This window comes from Phoxinus phoxinus (assembly GCF_949152265.1).
Source record: "Phoxinus phoxinus genome assembly, chromosome: 5".
Taxonomy (NCBI): Eukaryota; Metazoa; Chordata; class Actinopteri; order Cypriniformes; family Leuciscidae; genus Phoxinus; species Phoxinus phoxinus.
In genome coordinates, this window is record NC_136880.1 from 7,911,742 (window position 1) to 7,929,593 (window position 17,852).

General features: G+C 37.7%; 1 protein-coding gene across 1 annotated transcript in view; it reads left to right on the forward strand.

The window, feature by feature from the left end:
- LOC306998452 (uncharacterized protein) overlaps positions 1–17,852 on the forward strand; it is a 460,366-nt gene that overhangs the window by 184,185 nt on the left and 258,329 nt on the right. The window lies entirely within an intron of this gene.

The window sequence follows — 17,852 nt, forward strand, 5'->3', positions numbered from 1 at the left end:
TTTCGTTTTGTAGACTAGCCTACTGTTTTAATTGTTTATTTAGCTGCAATTTCTTTGGCAATACAGATTTAATGTCGCAAGAATAAGATTCTGTTTCTTACTTAAGAAACTCTAATAAACTCTAACTCGATGCAACCCTGTTTTAAATAAATAAACTGCCCCCGACACTTTATTTAAACCTTGAAATGTCCAGGATCTGTTTTTAAAAATGTCTTCCTTTGCTATGGCGGGTATCAATGTCAGTCATCTCAATTTCGTGGATGATTCACAAAACAACAATTTAGCAGATTAAAGATAGCTTCATCATTTTCATTTTCTGACGCGATCGGCTGATAATCTTCCTTCATCAGTTTTCTCGTCTGTGCATCGGCTCTACTGGAAAGTAGCAAATTTATGTTGTAATGTGCCATTGATAATTAAACAAAACGCTTGACTTCAATAAACAGTTACCTATCTAAGCATCAAGAATGGTAAAACATTTAACGCTGTCAGCCAAAGCTAGTGAGATTTGATCTCGCATCGCTTGAAGCTCCGTGAAGCTCGTGCTGTTGCGTTGTCCACTGCGCTATCGTCGGTCCGCTGATAAGACGTTGCTCTTGCAAAGCCTCATTGATGTAGCCTAATATTTTTCTATTGCAATGTTTTGTGTTGAAATGTTTTCATTATTTATTAAATGTATTAGGCCTACATTTAATTTATTAGTCTGCGATTGTAGCGCCTCTAGCTGTCAAAGGCAGCAAATACACACCCGCAATTTTACTGCCGCGGGAACGGCGGCGGTAAAAGTCTTATTCTTGTTGAGTACCATCTTTATGACTGTGATGCTCGCATATTAGCACAACGGAGAGTTTTAAAACCGTATCTATTAGCGGATCAGTCAGTGGTTCCTTAATATATCTGCTGAGACACGGCTTGCAAACGCTTCCATGTGTGAGCGTAATCTGTGTAAGCAGTCAGTGAAGAGTGCGAAGCAAAGATCATTGTAGCCAATCACAGTCATCTGTCGACCATGTGAACACTATGGCCAATCAGCGTTGAGAATCTGCTCAACAGCGCTCAATTCTCGCAGGAAATGCTGGTATCACAATTTTTTTTTTTCAATACTGACTGGTACCGAAGTCGGTACTTTTGACAACGGCAAGTTAAATATATTTTGTGTATTTAGATTTCTTGACTATATTATGTGGATTTCGCTCATATATGAACCCTGTATTGTATTGTCTAGTGCAGTTTGCTTGGAGAATGCAAGCTCTCCGAGTTGAGATCATTCTGTAGAAGAGTAGAGACATTAAGTATAGACAATGGCAAAACACCAACTAAAGTGGACATTATTTACAAGCATCATAAATACAGATAACAAACCTAAAAAACAGGTTATGTAGCACATATATACATACACACACACAGCCTACATATATATTAGGGCTGGGAATCGATAAAAAACCCCCCAAATATTTAATTGCACAATTTGCTGTAATAAATTTAATTTCCCCCAAACTTGTAATCATCAATTTTAAACTTAGAACCACCTAATTAAATTAAACAACACAAGGAAAAAAAGAACAGAAAATAGCCCTATATTAAAATAATATTAAACATCAATATATTATTCTTTTTCAATAATCAATTTAAAGGATAATTCCGGTATTTAACACCTTGAGTCTATATTGTAGTTTGTTTTGGATGAACAAGAGTGGTGGACAACATTTTTTTGACAATGATTCCTCTCTCGAGTTTTTGACTATAAAAGAATTGGCCATGGACCCATTTAACATTGGAGTCAATGGGCATGTCCGAAAATGTATTTGTGCTTATAAAACTTAAACTTTTTTATTTATTTTTGAAATGAGTGATCGTTTCGCAAGATAAGAACCGTATGCATCGTCTGGTGTCGTTTAAAGCCATTTGAAGCTGCACTAAAACTGTCATTTTGACCTTGAACCGTTTGGTACCCAATAAATTACATTGCATGGAGAAAAATCCTAGAATGTTTTCATCAAAAACCTTAATTTCTTTTCGACTGAAGAAAGAAAGACATGGACATCTTGGATGACATGGGGGTGAGTAAATTATCAGCAAAAGTTTTTTAAAAAGTGAACTAATCCTTTAAGGTAATTACCCTTTTTGTACGTAAATGTGAAAGCATGTAGGCCTACTCCAACAAGTTGTATTTTTTTTCTATTGTCAATTTAAATGGAATATTGACTGTAATTCTGGATAGACTGAACCTTCAAGGAGACAGGCTATGCATTAAACTATTTTAATAAAATGGAAACAAGCAGTCCAGTAGTCTAAAACCAGCCATGTGACTTTCCAGAGGAAAAACAAGATAACAAATGTTCTCTGAGATTAGTGAGGCATCCACTCCAACATTTGGGAGAAGATTAATTTAATTTAGTAGTCACATACTCAACTCTCTTACAAGTGTTAAATTGGATTTATTTGTTTTTATTAGCCTAAATTAGCTAAATGTTCATATAACATAAATGGATCTTAAATCTAGATAAAACATCTTGTGTGGACACTTTTTTTCCACACAGCATTTTAATGCTATAATAAGATCAAATAATACATACACACACACACATACATATATATATATATATATATATGAGGGAAACACACTTCATATAAAATTGTAATGGTATTTTACAAAACTCAATCAATATTTATTTACATTACAGTACCCCACTGGTATTAATCAATATTTATTCACATTACAGTACTCCACTGGTATCAATCAATATTTATTCACATTACAGTACCCCACTGGTATCAATCAATATTTATTCACATTACAGTACCCCACTGGTATCAATCAATATTTATTCACATTACAGCTTGGCGCTTTCGTCTGTCTTCCGTTCTGTTCCGTTGCTCCGCCTCCAAGTGAGCAGCTACGGTATCCGCAAAGATCAAATTTTATGGGGTTTTGCGTTTTACTCAACAATGTTATGTTGGCCAATCAAATCCTTATTAAGTAAAGTCTACAGTACTAATTTTTTGTAGAAATAATATAATTAACTTGTGTTAATTTAGTTACTTTTATGTTTTATGTACTGTGAACAAGGGTGGGTGTAGTAAAACTAACAATAGTTAAAGTTAATTTTTTTGAGTAGAGCATTCATTTAGTCCGCAGTGCGAGTCTCCGCAGACTGCGCGCGCCGCGCACCTCCCCAAACGTCCCAATTCGCATACTTATACTACGGCCTAAAAGTATGTACTCTTTTTGTGAAGAAAAAGAACATACTTTTGAGTGTGTAGCAAAAGAGTAGGCAAGCTTTGGAACATACTACTTCGTCATCTTTAACGGACTGCTCATTCGCGTGCGTACCGTAAACTGCGCTGTCAATCAATCTTGTAAAGTACACACGTGACCATGTTTATTTTGGTATACCACCACCAAAACCACAAAAATAATTGTGTGCTACCCAGTAAACCCTGCGACTATTACTAGTGACATTAGAACAAAATATGATTTATACGAGAACATGTATGTATACAACTAAATTAACAATCTCTTAAATATTTTCTAATTTCACTAAACATTTCATTAAGTTTTGTGAACATTTTTATTAAACATGGACCTTTGTGTTCATTAAAAGGGCATTTTATGCTACTCTATGCACTTTTTTAATGTAAGCAACTAATTTAGACTTAAACTAATTAGGTTAGGTTAGGTATACTTTATTGTGCCAATGGGAAATTTGTTTTGGGCTCACAAATACATCCACTGCATCAATAAACATATAACATGAACACACAACATAATAACAGAGAAGAAAGATACACATTTACTAGCAAGTAAATGCTAGTAAAGCATTAAAATGTCTTTACTTTTATAAAGAAAAGTTATTGACATCCGCCACTCTGAAGGCCTGCGCTAGCTCTTGTGACACAGAGTCACTCCCGCCAAATTTCTGACAGGGAAAACAAAATGCCGAATCTGCTTGCTCTGAATAGTCTAGCCATTCCCTATTGTACCAATTTGCCGAAAATGACCGTTTACAGTAGTTTTTATGTTGCTGTTTCTTTGGAAACGGCTTTAAACAAACCTGGACTGGCTTGTCTTTCCCGAGGTCCTCTGGTACACTATATGATGACGGCGTCGGCGACTCCTTGCTTTTGGAGGGCTGAGTGACTGGCAGTGCTGTTAGCGGGGCTGCATTGTCCACACTGCTTCTTTTGAGCTCAGATGAGCCAGAAAAAGTAGCAGCAGGTGTTGTGGGTTCTTTCTTTGTAATCCATTTTCGAATGTCCATTTTGAAACCACTGATATGATCCTTGAAAATATGTAATATACGTTCTACAATCCGTAGCCTTCGTGTGAACTTTCCCGTATGAGAAATTTCACGTAATGTTAGAGTGAGCACCTGTCAAGTAACGAAGTTACCTTACTTAAGTAGAAATTTGGGGTATTTATACTTTACTGGAGTAATTATTTTTCAGCCGACTTTTTACTTCTACTCCTTACATTTTCACGCAATTATCTGTACTTTCTACTCCTTACATTTTAAAAATAGCCTCGTTACTCCTATTTAATTTCTGCTTGTTTTCATTCCGGCTTGTCATCGTTCAAAACAATTGGCCAATAACGGTTTATAGATCTGAGTCCCGCCTCTTGAATACACATCGCTAAACTGATTGGCTTTGTGTTTTCTTTCTAACTTGTGAGAGGCTGTCCTCGCGGCGCGCTGTAGTTACATTTGGTTATGCGAAGCGGCAAAACTCCTCCGAAGAAAACCTACTGTAGATGCGGTAAGCGAGGGAGAAATTAATCAACAGTTTTGTGCTCAAGAATACGGGGCAAATCACGTCAAATATTGATTTGGGGACAGCCGTTTTTACAATATTGCCTACTGTATGACAATCGCGGGATAAGTGGCAAACATAATCGTTAGTGTGTGCATGTGTGAGAGAGAGAGAGAGAGTGTGAGCGAGAAAGAGAGAGAGAGAGGAGTGTGTGTGAGAGAGAGAGAAGAGTGTGTGTGAGTAGTGTGACACTATAATAGTGTCAAAATATCCCCACAAAGATGGCAATATCCGAAATTCTTATATGCGGCTGAAACGGGTAGCCTAGTGCCTCACAAATTTTTCAACATTAACATTTTAATATATAACATTATTGGTGAAAATTTTTTGGGGGGTAAAACATTTTTACACAAAAAAATTTAGTGAATTTTAAAGCTGTGAAATCAATGAAATATATGTAGTAAATGTCAGTAATAAAAAGGTAGTAAATCTGAATAACTACTTTATATGACAAATACAATTAATTAGATAATCAAAATTATAAAACGCAACTGTAATTCTATGTAAAAAAATCTATATATTGAGTAGATATAATTGAAATATTAGATGAAATTTAACCAAACAAATGTGCTATATTTACTAAATGTAAAAGTGAAAAATTGGACTATAAATTATCAAAATGTTGCATTCACTTCTTTACACTATTTACCCTTTGTAATATAATAAAAAGTATATTACATGTAAAATTCTAGAATGTAAAATAGTCTTAAGAGAAATGACTAAAGCTTATGAAACATTTAATCCAACTTAATATTCAATTAAATTGCATGTAAATTTTAAAGAATGTTGGTTACCAGACAGTTAAAGGTTGCCAGTGTCTGTTCTTAGTATTTTTTTTTCCTACCATGGAAGTCAATGGCAACCATCAACTGTCTGGTAACCAACATTCTTTCAAATATCTTTTGTGTTCAACCGAAGAAAGAAACTCATACAGGTTTAGAACAACTTGAGGGCGAGTATATGACAACATTTTCATTTTGGGGTGAACTATCCCTTCAACAGAATTAATCAGATAACAGAAACATTTCCATCAGGAATGCACATTCTGTGGGATGATCTTGAACCGCAGCAATGCAAGAAGATAATTTTTTAACCTCTGAACCTTAACAGAGAGTCTTGAAGGATCCAGCTCAAGAAACAGTTTGTGGAACACCTCAAGTGAGTATTTGTGGGTCTGATATCTCAAATCCAATGCGTACGTGAGTCCCAAAAGATGGCAGCAGGCTCTGCTGAGATTCCCAAGATTGCTGAGGACAGTGATGCCCTCAATCACAACTCCTACATCGCTGACTGCACCATCATTATCCCGGAGGATGTAGATTTTTATTCTCCTCCACCTCCTCTGCCGACACCGCTTGTACGAAGACGGGTAGATCAGCTGAATTCATATTGTACAGGCATATTGTAAAGATAACTGGTTAGAGCTATTCAAACCTGAATGTTACAAGAAAGTGACAAATACACAAAAAAAAATAGCACCTGAAGAAGCAAACATCCTGTCGGACCAAATGACAGGTAAAATCTCTGGGGGAGGGGCTGCAAAAATTAACAGCATTCTTGTTAACACGAGGACAAGTTAATTTTCTACATAGGGAAAAGTATTTTTATTGATAAACCTATAAAAAAAAATGAAGAGACCAACTGCAAGCTTCAATGCTGTAAATCAATGCTATATGCTTTTATTGAGGTCCGCAATATTTAAACCAATTTCTTTTTAAACAAACATGTTTAATATGGAAGTAAAATAATGAAAAATGTTTTTGAAACAAAAATCTTGTTGAATTGCACTACTTAAAAAAAAGATGCATTGCATTAACCATGCTTGCATTTGAATGCATTGTAATTTTAGGGCTTGCATTTTTATGGGCTGAAATTCAACATGGTTGAATATTTAAGCTGTGAATATTTCAATTCAAATAATTTCACACACGTTAACATTAATAAAAATTCTATAATCCATATTCACCTTTCAGATTTCACTTCCAAAATATTAATTCTGTTTAAAAACATAACCTATAATATTCGATCATATAATTTTCGGTCCATTTTATTTTGCTTTACAAAATCAATGGTTCAAATTCGACAGAAAATTCGACATTTAACTTCCTGGAACAGCAGGAATTTCAGTGGATTGCCGATTGATAATCTCCATAGCTGTTAGTCGGCCTCACCAGCAGGGGGTGCAGGCGCGTGTTGACGAAGAAAACTATAGAGCAACAGGTGAGAGACTCATTCATTCATAAAAACAGATTTACAGAAATGGAAGCGGTAAGTATTTGTGATGATTATCAGGGCCAGTATATATATGGAAAAGCTGATAAAGACACAAAAGCTGTGTTTACATTTAAGTCTTCACAGTTATTTTTGCACATGTAAGCAGCTTTCTCTACCGTGAACGAGATTATAATGTTATTCCCCAATGCTGATGTACAGATAAAACGTTAAATCTGAGGTAGACATATTTCTCTCAGTTGTTTAGTTTTCTTAACTTTATATCGCAGCGCTGTGCTGCAGAACTGGGGATTCTCTCAATACTTCATTCTCCAGGATTCCCCTGCGGTCAGGACACTTAACGCTTAATGGACTAATACAGTAATAAAAAAGACCAAACTCGCACCTTATTGGGGATGTAGGCTAAACTAGATATAGGAACAGAACAGGCAAGCGGACTCAGAATATGAACATAACGCGCAAAGTTTCACGCTAAGCAATTCCCAGATTGAATACATTTTAAATGCAGTTTATTTTGTGAACAAAGGTGAAATTTCAGTTGTGTAAAATATTTCAGAATTCTGAAATAAATAGACAGCATTTACCTGAAAATGCCTTCTGATTAATTCTATAGAGGGTAGAGGGATAGAGGGTTGTTTTTTATTAAATATAAATGCAGTCTTAATGAGCTTAAGAAACATAAAAAATCTTACTGTTTTCAAACTTTTGACTGGTATTGTACGTGTATTTTTCAGTGCACTAGAATGATTTTATGACCGAGCAGGGCTTAAAGGAATAGTTCACTTTAAAATGGAAATTCTGTCATCATATACTCACCCTTAAGTTGTTTCAAACCTGTATGAATTTCTTTCCTCTGCTGAAAACAAAGGAAGATATTTAGAAGAATGTCAGTAACCAGACAGTTTCTGGGTCCCATTGACTTCCATAGTAGGAAAAAAATAGACCGACTCCCTATAGTGCCCTGGGAGCTGATTGAAACGCACCCAAAAGCCTTTTGACGTCGCCATTTTAAGTGCTTTCGCATGACAGAGCTTATTGAGTTTACATAGTAATTACCATGTTTTAGTAAGACGTGATAAATTTGTACAAGACAGAATGTTGTAATTACAGCAATTTTGACAATGTGAATGTTCATAAATGATGTGTTCTCTTATGGCAAGCCACTAACGCCAAGGGGCACAAGGGGCATTCATTCCCCATTGGGCATGTAACGTTATAGTTATAGTTGCTGGACCACGGTTACACTAATCATTAGAATTTGAAATGGCGGTTGAAATAAACGGTGATACAAATAGTACTTACGTTCCAAAAAAACAACAATTGGTAACTTACTAGCTAACATACGGCTGTGCCAGTATTTAGAAAACTCACAGCTTGACGTAATGTTGAGTTAACGCCTTGAAAGGGAACTACACTGTTGTTTACACGTACGTTTAATCAACTTTTGAATAAAGTATTACAAATATACGTAGTTATTTGTAGCTGACTACTTACAGGATTTTCGAGGAATGCTGTTCACGTCGTTGCTAAGGAAAGCAGTCCTTGTAACAGGTGCCGCGAAAGCCGCAAAACTTGTTCAACTTTTTAAGATGACAGAAAATACAAAGAGAATTGTTAGGAAATTATTCATAATTATTAACTTTTGTATAAAGTATTACAAAACATAAGTAGGATTAGCTGACTAACGTTCCTTACCAGGAGTTGCGAGGAGTGCTGCTAGTCTTGCTGAGGAAAGCAGATTGTCCTTGTTTTCTACGGCGCTGCGCACGTGATCACTTTAGCCGCGAAATTTACTCGATGTTTTAATAAGCTGGAACTTTATTAAGGAAAATAAAATATATAGGATATACTTAATCATTTCAGTTTCTAAAACTGATCAGTACAAGTAAACAATTATCAAATATTTCTATTAGAATTCACCAGAAATATTAAGAGTATATTAAAAATATAATTAGTTAGTTAAATACTTGTTTTCATTAAATAAACTTAAATAATATATGTACATTTTAGAGAAATTGCCTGTTGGATTTTTAATTATTATTTTTTATATATCCCACTCAAAAAATCACTTAAATTATTTCAAAAGATTTTATAAAGTTAATATAGCTCTTTATTTTTTGTGATATTTACTAAGCAACTGGATTATTTTTTACATTGTAGAGTTAATTTTTCCAGGTGACAAACGATGTTTTTTCTGAGGTAAATGTGACATTAACATTGTTTAAAAGCTGTTTGACTGACGTCTTTCCACGGTTGAACCACTGATTGAGCGATTCCATGTGATATGATACGGATTTCTATAAATTGTACTCTATCTTTTAACACACTTTCAGATGCTCATTGATGTTTATTTAGCGCTGTAACTGGTATTATTCAGGCGGAAGAGAAGATCACGTGTGCTCCGTGCTGCCACTTCTCTTGAGCTGAGCTGCGCCAGAGCGATCTCATGCCACAGCGCCAAAACGGTATTTATGTTTTTGAATTTCATAAGAAAATGGACGTAATTTGAAATCTGAGACTTAGTTTCATGTCAGTAGTAACAAAGCACAAAGATTATTGCGATTTATTGGATGGTATGTGTGCTACAATGAAAGTTGTAAGTTGACATTTAAAAGTTGAAGTTGAAATTCAGCAACTGAAAACAGGATGACTAATCAATTCTTGGGATTTAAAGGACAAGTTCGGTATTTTACACTTAAAGCCCTGTTTTTTAGGCCCTGTCCACACGGAGACGCGTTTAGCTGTATACGTACAAATTTTGTGTCGTATTGGCGTTTCGTCCAGACGGGTCCGGCGTTTTGAGAGACTGAAACCGCTATTTTTTGAAACCGGGTCCCAGAGTGGATAAATCTGAAAACGACACGCTTGCGTTTTCGTGTGTACAGCCAATCCATATATTTTGTGAAACGATGATGTTAGGGATGGGAACCGAGAACCGATTCTTCTTCAGAACCGGTGCCCAGTGAATCGATTCCTTGGAACCGTTAGCATGCCTGCGTATCGATTCCGTGTATCGGTTCCGCTCGTTGCAAATGTGACATGACGTCACACGCGCTGCGTTGTTTTGATTCAGAACGCGGCAAACATGGCAGAGGCAGAAGTTCGACGCAGAAGTATAATGAGGCCTTTAACGTGACGCCATGTTGCTTTCCGACCAGCCATCGCGTGCCGTCTCACACACATTCACTCGCACACATACGCACTCACTGCACACACACACACTCGCGCTCACTCACTCACACAAACGCACACGTTCACTCACACACACGCGCACATATACACTCACTCACTAGCGCTCACACGCTATCTCGCACTCACGCACACACTCTCGCTCACTCATAAGCGCACATACACACTCTCTCGCGCTCACTCACACACACACACACACACAAACGCACACATGCTCACTCACACACTATCTCGCGCTCACTCACACACACACACACAAACGCACACATGCTCACTCACACACTATCTCGCGCTCACTCACACACACACACAAACGCACACATGCTTACTCACACACTATCTCGTGCTCACTCACACACACACATGCGCGCGCACACACTCTCGCTCACTCACTAGCGCACACGTTTTGTTTCAGGTTGAATCCAAATGAGCACTGTTAATATTCCATAAGGCCACAAGCTCTTCCTTGACTGTTTTCAGTCTGTGTTTTTCGTTTTTATGGCACATAAATGGCAGTTTTTTTTTGTTTGTTTTTTTGTCTGGACCAATGAATGCGAAGGCACTAAGGCACTCTTCTTGATAATCTTTCAAGGCACACACTAGCGTGCCATGGCATACTGGTTGAGAAACACTGCGGCTATAGGTCCCTGGACTTTCCTTTGAGAAGTAGCTCACCTACTTTTAGGTTTGTTCTGAGGTTTCTACACATAATTTGTGTACATGTGCTCTGTGCTGTGTCTTCTGATCAGATATTAAAGCGAGTTACAGTTTTTCTCAAATGCTAAAACACAAAAGCCAATCCTCTAAACCAAATGACCAGTTGTCTAAACACTTTTACTAAATCTAGCCATCATTTTCCAATATCATAAACACATTTCACATGAAGACACAATTCACAAAACACAATCCTCTGTTCTCATAAATCTTAACACATTTTTCCTTGCTAAAACACAAGTTGCAAAAGAACTCTGCTCATATTCTCAAATGAAAGCTCATCTGATGCAAAATGCTTGCCACAGTCAGCAATATTTGAACACAATGAACACACCTGGCGTCATTCATTACACACAACGACTCAAAATTGAAGACACATGTAGCTAATGCTATGACCACATGTATAAAAGCAAGTTCAGAGTGCACAGTTTGCTGAAGATTCCAAACAAACACAATGGATGAAGGCAGAGTCAGGGGAAGAGGAATTCGAGTCAGATGAGGGAGAAGAGCTGGCCATGGAAGAAGAGGAGCAGGCCAACAAGGGAGAGGAGAAGGTCCTGGAGGGAGAGCAAGACAACCTCGCACCATCATTACGGACGAGATGCGAGCAACAGTCATTGACCATGTCATTGTATTTTTTTTAATTGAATTTTAATTTATTGTTAAGAGGAAAACCCCTTGAGATGTAACATCTCGTTTTCGAGGGGACCTCAAAAAAAAAAAACTCTTCCTGGATGAGGCTGGCTTCAACCTACAGAAACGAAGGCAAAGAGGCCGTAACATCATTGGCCAAAGAGTTATCACTGAGGTTCCTGGCCAACGGGGGGGTAATATTACTCTTTGTGTGGCCATGGGTTTGGAGGGGCTTGTCCACCGGCGTGCTGTCCTTGGGTCTTACAACACCCAACGTCTCCTCACCTTCCTAGAGGAGCTAAAAGACATCCTCCTGGACCGCCAACAACACCATCCTGGGCCCGCACATCACATTTATGTGATCATTTGGGACAATGTACGCTTCCACAGAACAAACCAAATCAGAGAGTGGTTCACCACCAACAGTAACCACTTTTTAAACGTCTGTCTGCCACCCTACTCCCCTTTCCTGAACCCTATAGAGGAGTTCTTCTCATCGTGGAGATGGAAGGTTTATGACAGACAACCATACACTAGAGAGAACCTCCTAAGGGCAATGGAGCTGGCCTGTGTTGACATCCCAGTGGAGGCCTTCCAAGGATGGATTCGCCATTCCAGGGCATTTTTCCCGCGGTGCCTGGGAAGAGACAATATAGCCTGCGATGTGGATGAGGTGATGTAGCCCGATGCAGCTCAGCGACATGATGCCGCACAGTGATTGTGGTGTGAATAAAGTAAATAAAAAAACTTCACACCCTGATCATGTTTTCAAGAGTACTGTTGTGTGCAATAGATTCTGTTTTTGCATTGAGTTGTTACAGTAGTGTACATGCAGAATTTACTATAGATTTATACTCTTCATATGAAACTCACAAATCTAAATGCCTAATCCTCTGCAGAGATCTAAGAAGATCCATTACTGTAAAGTTTCTAAAAATATGCATTGGCAGAGGAACCTTCTCACAAAGAACCTTCTCACAAATTGAGCATTGTGTTTCCAATTGTTTTGCTGTAGTGTGTAATGATGTGTATAGTGTTTACATTTTTGAAAGCTTCGAGCTGCTCTTTTGGTGTGAAAGTTTGAGTTTTGAAGTGAGAAGGTGTGGTTGTGTTTATGTAGCTTTAGAAAAGGGTGTTGTGTTTACACATTGGGGAACATGGAGGAAACGTTTGTGAAATGTGTTTTAGCATTTGAGAAAAATTGTAATACAAACAAACAGATTTGTACTTATTCCCTCACCCAATGAGAATCGATAAGGAATCGGATCGAGAAGCAATATCGATAATGGAATCGGAATCGTTAAATCCTTATCAATTCCCATCCTTAGATGATGTCATAACCCCACGTGTCGACTAGTCAGACACTGCTTAGTCACGTACCAGCAACAACACCTGCCGACTTCATGCTTGTATAATAATATAATATAAATGCTGCAGAAGATACTGAGCCTCCTTTATTTGTTATTTACTTAAATGTATTTTTATTGTATTATTTCTTTATATTTTTCTTATGCTATGGTGCTGGTCTGTTGTCATTTCGTATTTTGCAGGGATGGGCATTTCAAACAAAAATAATATTCGACGATCGCTGGGAATTATTAGGCTGTTCAAAACCCTCCAGGGGGAAGGAGCGTGGTCACTAAAGAGGCGTTTTCATCCAAGAAACGCTGTGATTGGTGGATAGGATATGGGGCAGGCAACTGACAGCGACATAACCAATCACAGTGTGACGTTTAATTTTTAATGAATGTAACCTACTGGGAGTCTGGCACATGTGGGTGCTCGAGCCCCGGAGCACCCACGGTATCGGCGCCTATGATAATAGTAACATTGAATCATATTGGAGAGAATTTCATCGTGTTGACTCGTAACCGAACGCGACGCGCTGTTTGATGCTGAATGGAGAATGACTGACAGCGCAGCGGAGGGAAAAGTGTACGTGACCTTGAATTTAATGACTTAAATGTTAATTTCTATCTCACATTATACTAATGGCTTCAGAACACTTTATGGTGATACTGATACTGAATATCGGATCGGTGCATCCCTAGTTTTAACAGCTGGAGAGGTTCACAAACGTGCAGTTTGGAGACTTGTAGTTTAACCTGTTAGCCTTCACCAGAGCGAGGACGCTCTGAAGCGTTTTTTTTTTTAAATAGTTCAAAGTTACTATCAGATTTAATGTTATTACCTTGACAAACTATACATCATTAAAAATATATAAGTCTCACGTTTCAGTATTTGACCACTATTGTATTCTGAGAAACTTATAGTGACAGTTATGTCTTAATTTGTGTCAGGATTTATGTAATGAAAAAATGAGTCGATACCTTTAATATGAATTATGAGCGTCAGCTGCTCCATTCAGAAAAAAACTCCGGTGCTGTTGTCTTGAGAACGCGTGACAAAACAACGTTCCTCAGGGCTTTTGGCTCAAAAATGTGCAGATTTGGAGAAATATTGATATATTATCATAGGTTTACATCATATTTCTATAGACAGGAATAATATTTATTGAATTTATATCCAAATGCGTCGATGTATACATAAAGAGCGCTGGATACTCTGATGTACTGTGTTTTCAATCCATACAGCAGAATGAGGGCGCTCTATGCACAGTTTTTTCCAAATATGGGAGCTCACGAAGAAGAACAATAACCTGTGACCTTCCAGGACGTCACTGACATAAACACAGCTAACGTTAGCTTTCAGAGATCGCTATAACATGCAGATAAAGATGTTTTGAAGACAATAAACATGATTGCAATGATATTTGATTTACCTGTGTTCTTCGAGCCATGTCAGGTATTTTTATAATAATAGATTATATGTATAATGCAATGCTAATCGATATAGACTTTACAAACATGCAGAATACCATAAACTCATTTATTTTCTGTCTGATTTTCTTTTCTGAAGCCAAATAAGCTCATAGAAGATTATTTAAAACACTCGACTTGCGCTATAAAGTAAGTTTGGAGCATAAAACAGGGTTTTAATCTCATAAATTGTCGTGTATTGATGGTGTGCTAAGCTAACATGCTAGCTAGCTCTCTAGTTGCACCTGCCATCTAGCTGTTATTTTTTATGATTTTTTTTCTAAATCGGAATGCTTACTGAAATATTTCTTTATTTGAGAAAGGCATTTGATACAGTTTCAAATGTGAAGTGAAGATTATGAAAGAAATTAGGGGGTGAAACACCGTGATTAGCCAGTCGTTAGCGATTATAATGGAGACAAAGGAAAATAATATTTATGGCCATAAGCCGGCTGGAAAGGTGTAAATGTGAGCAGGAGAGAGTGACACTGAATGGGGCTCGTTTGCACCACAAAACAATAGAGACAATAGACTGAATAGATGCTAATAGATGACAATAAACACAAGTTTGCATTTTAGAGTCAATTCAAAATAAAGTCATTTGAGATGATCTTGAAAAACATTTAACAAAATACAGAGTTTTAGACTTATCACCTTCAAATTTTAAATATAACATGGTCAGACATGTGTCTTTAGCTGGAGTGCATTTCTAGAGTGCTGACGGGCCAACTTCAATTTAATTTTCATGAAGATGTTTCATAAAAATAAATTTATAATAACTTACACAACTTTGAAGCTATTCATAATTTTTTTTTCATTATGACAATAATTCATTCTACATTTCCAATAAAGTGCCAGGTGTCAGCTTTCAAATGAGACCATACTTGAGCTTTTAGGACGAAGGGTCAATGAATTGAATCTTTTTTAGGTTGGGTATGCAATTTCTGGGGATTTTTCAAAAGTGGCGCTGAAGGCTAACAGGTTAAGGGCCCTTTCACACCTACCTTGTTTGGTCCGGATTTTCTGACTTTTCAGATCCGAACTAAAATTACAGGTGTGAAACCTCCCCCTGACCACGGTCCGGACAAAACAGACGAAATTTGGTAGTCAAAAGAGGTAGTCTCAGTCTGGATCAAACTGAACAAAGGTTTGGTTTGTTTCTAGTGTGAAAGCATTTTTCTGTATGGTTCGGACTTTCAGAGCATTTACAGGAAGTTCCGGTGGTTACCGAATAGCCGAAGAGACAAAGATAGCAGGAAAAATGAGCCGTGGCAGCACATGTGGAGAGGAGGAAACAAGGTTTTTAATTAAAATATGGTCTGACGACATAAGTCGTCAACTGGAAAAAAACGCTTGCAGTCTTGTCCTCCTTTCCTGCCGGCGACGATAAAATGTTCGCACGACGAGGATGTGCATTTGGCGAATTTGAACTAGTCTCGTGTATAGTTGGTGCTGCATGCAGTAATGCCATAGTAATAACAATAGTTTCAACGATATGCGTCTGTTCATTCATTGTTGTCAAAGTTACCCGCCGAATTGACAACGTCTGACGCACGTCCGTTTACAAACCAATCAATGTCAAGATGACGACAAAGATAAAGTTCTTTAGTGCGCTCACATAATTGCAGTGTGAAACCAAACCAAAACTTACCGAATGTATAAAATATATCAAAACATGAACTTTGGTTCGGACCTTGGTGCGGATTTTCAGGTGTGAAAACGCCCTAAAAGACACTGGATGTTTAGACTGTTAAAGGCATTTGCTCCCTAAGTTAGAATCTTGTTCTTTAAAGTCTGCACTTTTGGAGAACACTGAGAACCAAGGTGCATGAATATTTTCTGCATAACTTCAAATTTGTAAGTTAACTCTTTGGGGTACTAAATGTTAAGTGCATAAATCACACCAAAAAGTAAAGCAAATACATTAGGCAGGTCCTCAACATCCTTCAGTACAATTTGCTCTTCCACCCAGTAGTATGTTCCTGCACAACCGGAGCTATGTTCGTTATTTCGGGATTGGAATTAACTGTTGCCAGATCTTCCACAACAGTGAGGTCATCAACTTTGAGTCCCTTTGGTGCAGGTTTCATCAGGATCGGTGTCCTACAGAAACACAAAAGAGGGGAGTCAGAACTAATATATTAGATTATGCATGTCTATATAGACAAAGCTTTATATATATATATATATATATAAATACCTCCATGTGTGTAACCTCTTTTAGTCATTAAAAAGTGTAAAGCTAAGGTATTAGACACAGTGGGAGTAACGTCAGGCGTTTATTAACGTAAAATGTTCAAAAATAGGGGAAGTAAAATGTTAAAACAAAAAGGGGATCTGGTGTCCTCATCGTGCCAGGGAATCGTTTAAGGATGGGTAGTGATTAGATAGGATGGGTCCAGGTAAGGGGGCGGTGTCCGGCGGTCACGCGTGCTTCTCTCTCTTCTCTCTGAGGCGCGACGGCTTCGGCACAGTGGCTCATCCACTTTAGGCCACGACAACGGAAGGGAATAGCGGCCTGGCATCCTATCCTGTTAGCCCTGTTTCACGTGCTTCTCCATTCCGGACAGAGGGTCCGGCGACTCGCGTCTGTGGCGGCGTGGGAATCCCTTCGCGCTCTCCATTTTTTTTTTTTTTTGAGATCAAAAATGAATTTTCAGCATCATTATTCCGTGTCTACAGTCTTCAGTGTCACAGGATCCTCCAAGAATCATTCTGATATGCTGATTTATTATCAATGTGGGAAACAGTTGTGCTGCCTAATATTATTGTATAACCTTTCAGGTTTTTTCCTTTTCCTTCATCTTTTTGATGAAAAAAAAAAGTTTAAAATAACAGCATTTATTCAAAATAGAACTATTTTCTAACAATGTAATATTGTCAATATAATAAAGCAAAATATTAAGTAGCACCACTGTTTTTCAACATTGATAATAAATCAGCATATTAGAATGATTTCTGAAGGATCCTGTGGCACTGGAGAAATGGCCAATAAAAATGCAGCTTTGCATCATAGGAATTTTTTTATTTAAAAGTAAATTAAAATTAAAATAGAAATATTTTTAGGATTTTTGATCAAATAAATGCAACCTTGTTGAGCTTAAGAGACATTAAAAATAGTAATGTTTCTAAAGTTTGGACCAGTACTGCATGTACCGTATGTGTATTTAAATATGAAGAGTTCAGATTCAGAAGCCGCTAAATGCCACCTCTGTCAAAAATAGTGGCGACCGCCGGGGAGGACTTTAAGGTCGAGTGGTACTTCCAAAAGCAACCGTTCTCTGATGCGAGTTGAATTAGTCTTTTCAACCAGCTGATCGCGGATCATCTCGTCCTCCATAGTGCCGAATTCGCAGGTGGCAGCCAGTTCACGTAGAGCAGCGACATACTGGTCTGTGGATTCGCCCGCACGTTGACTGCGTTGCCGGAACTTTTTCGGAACAAAAAAGTCCT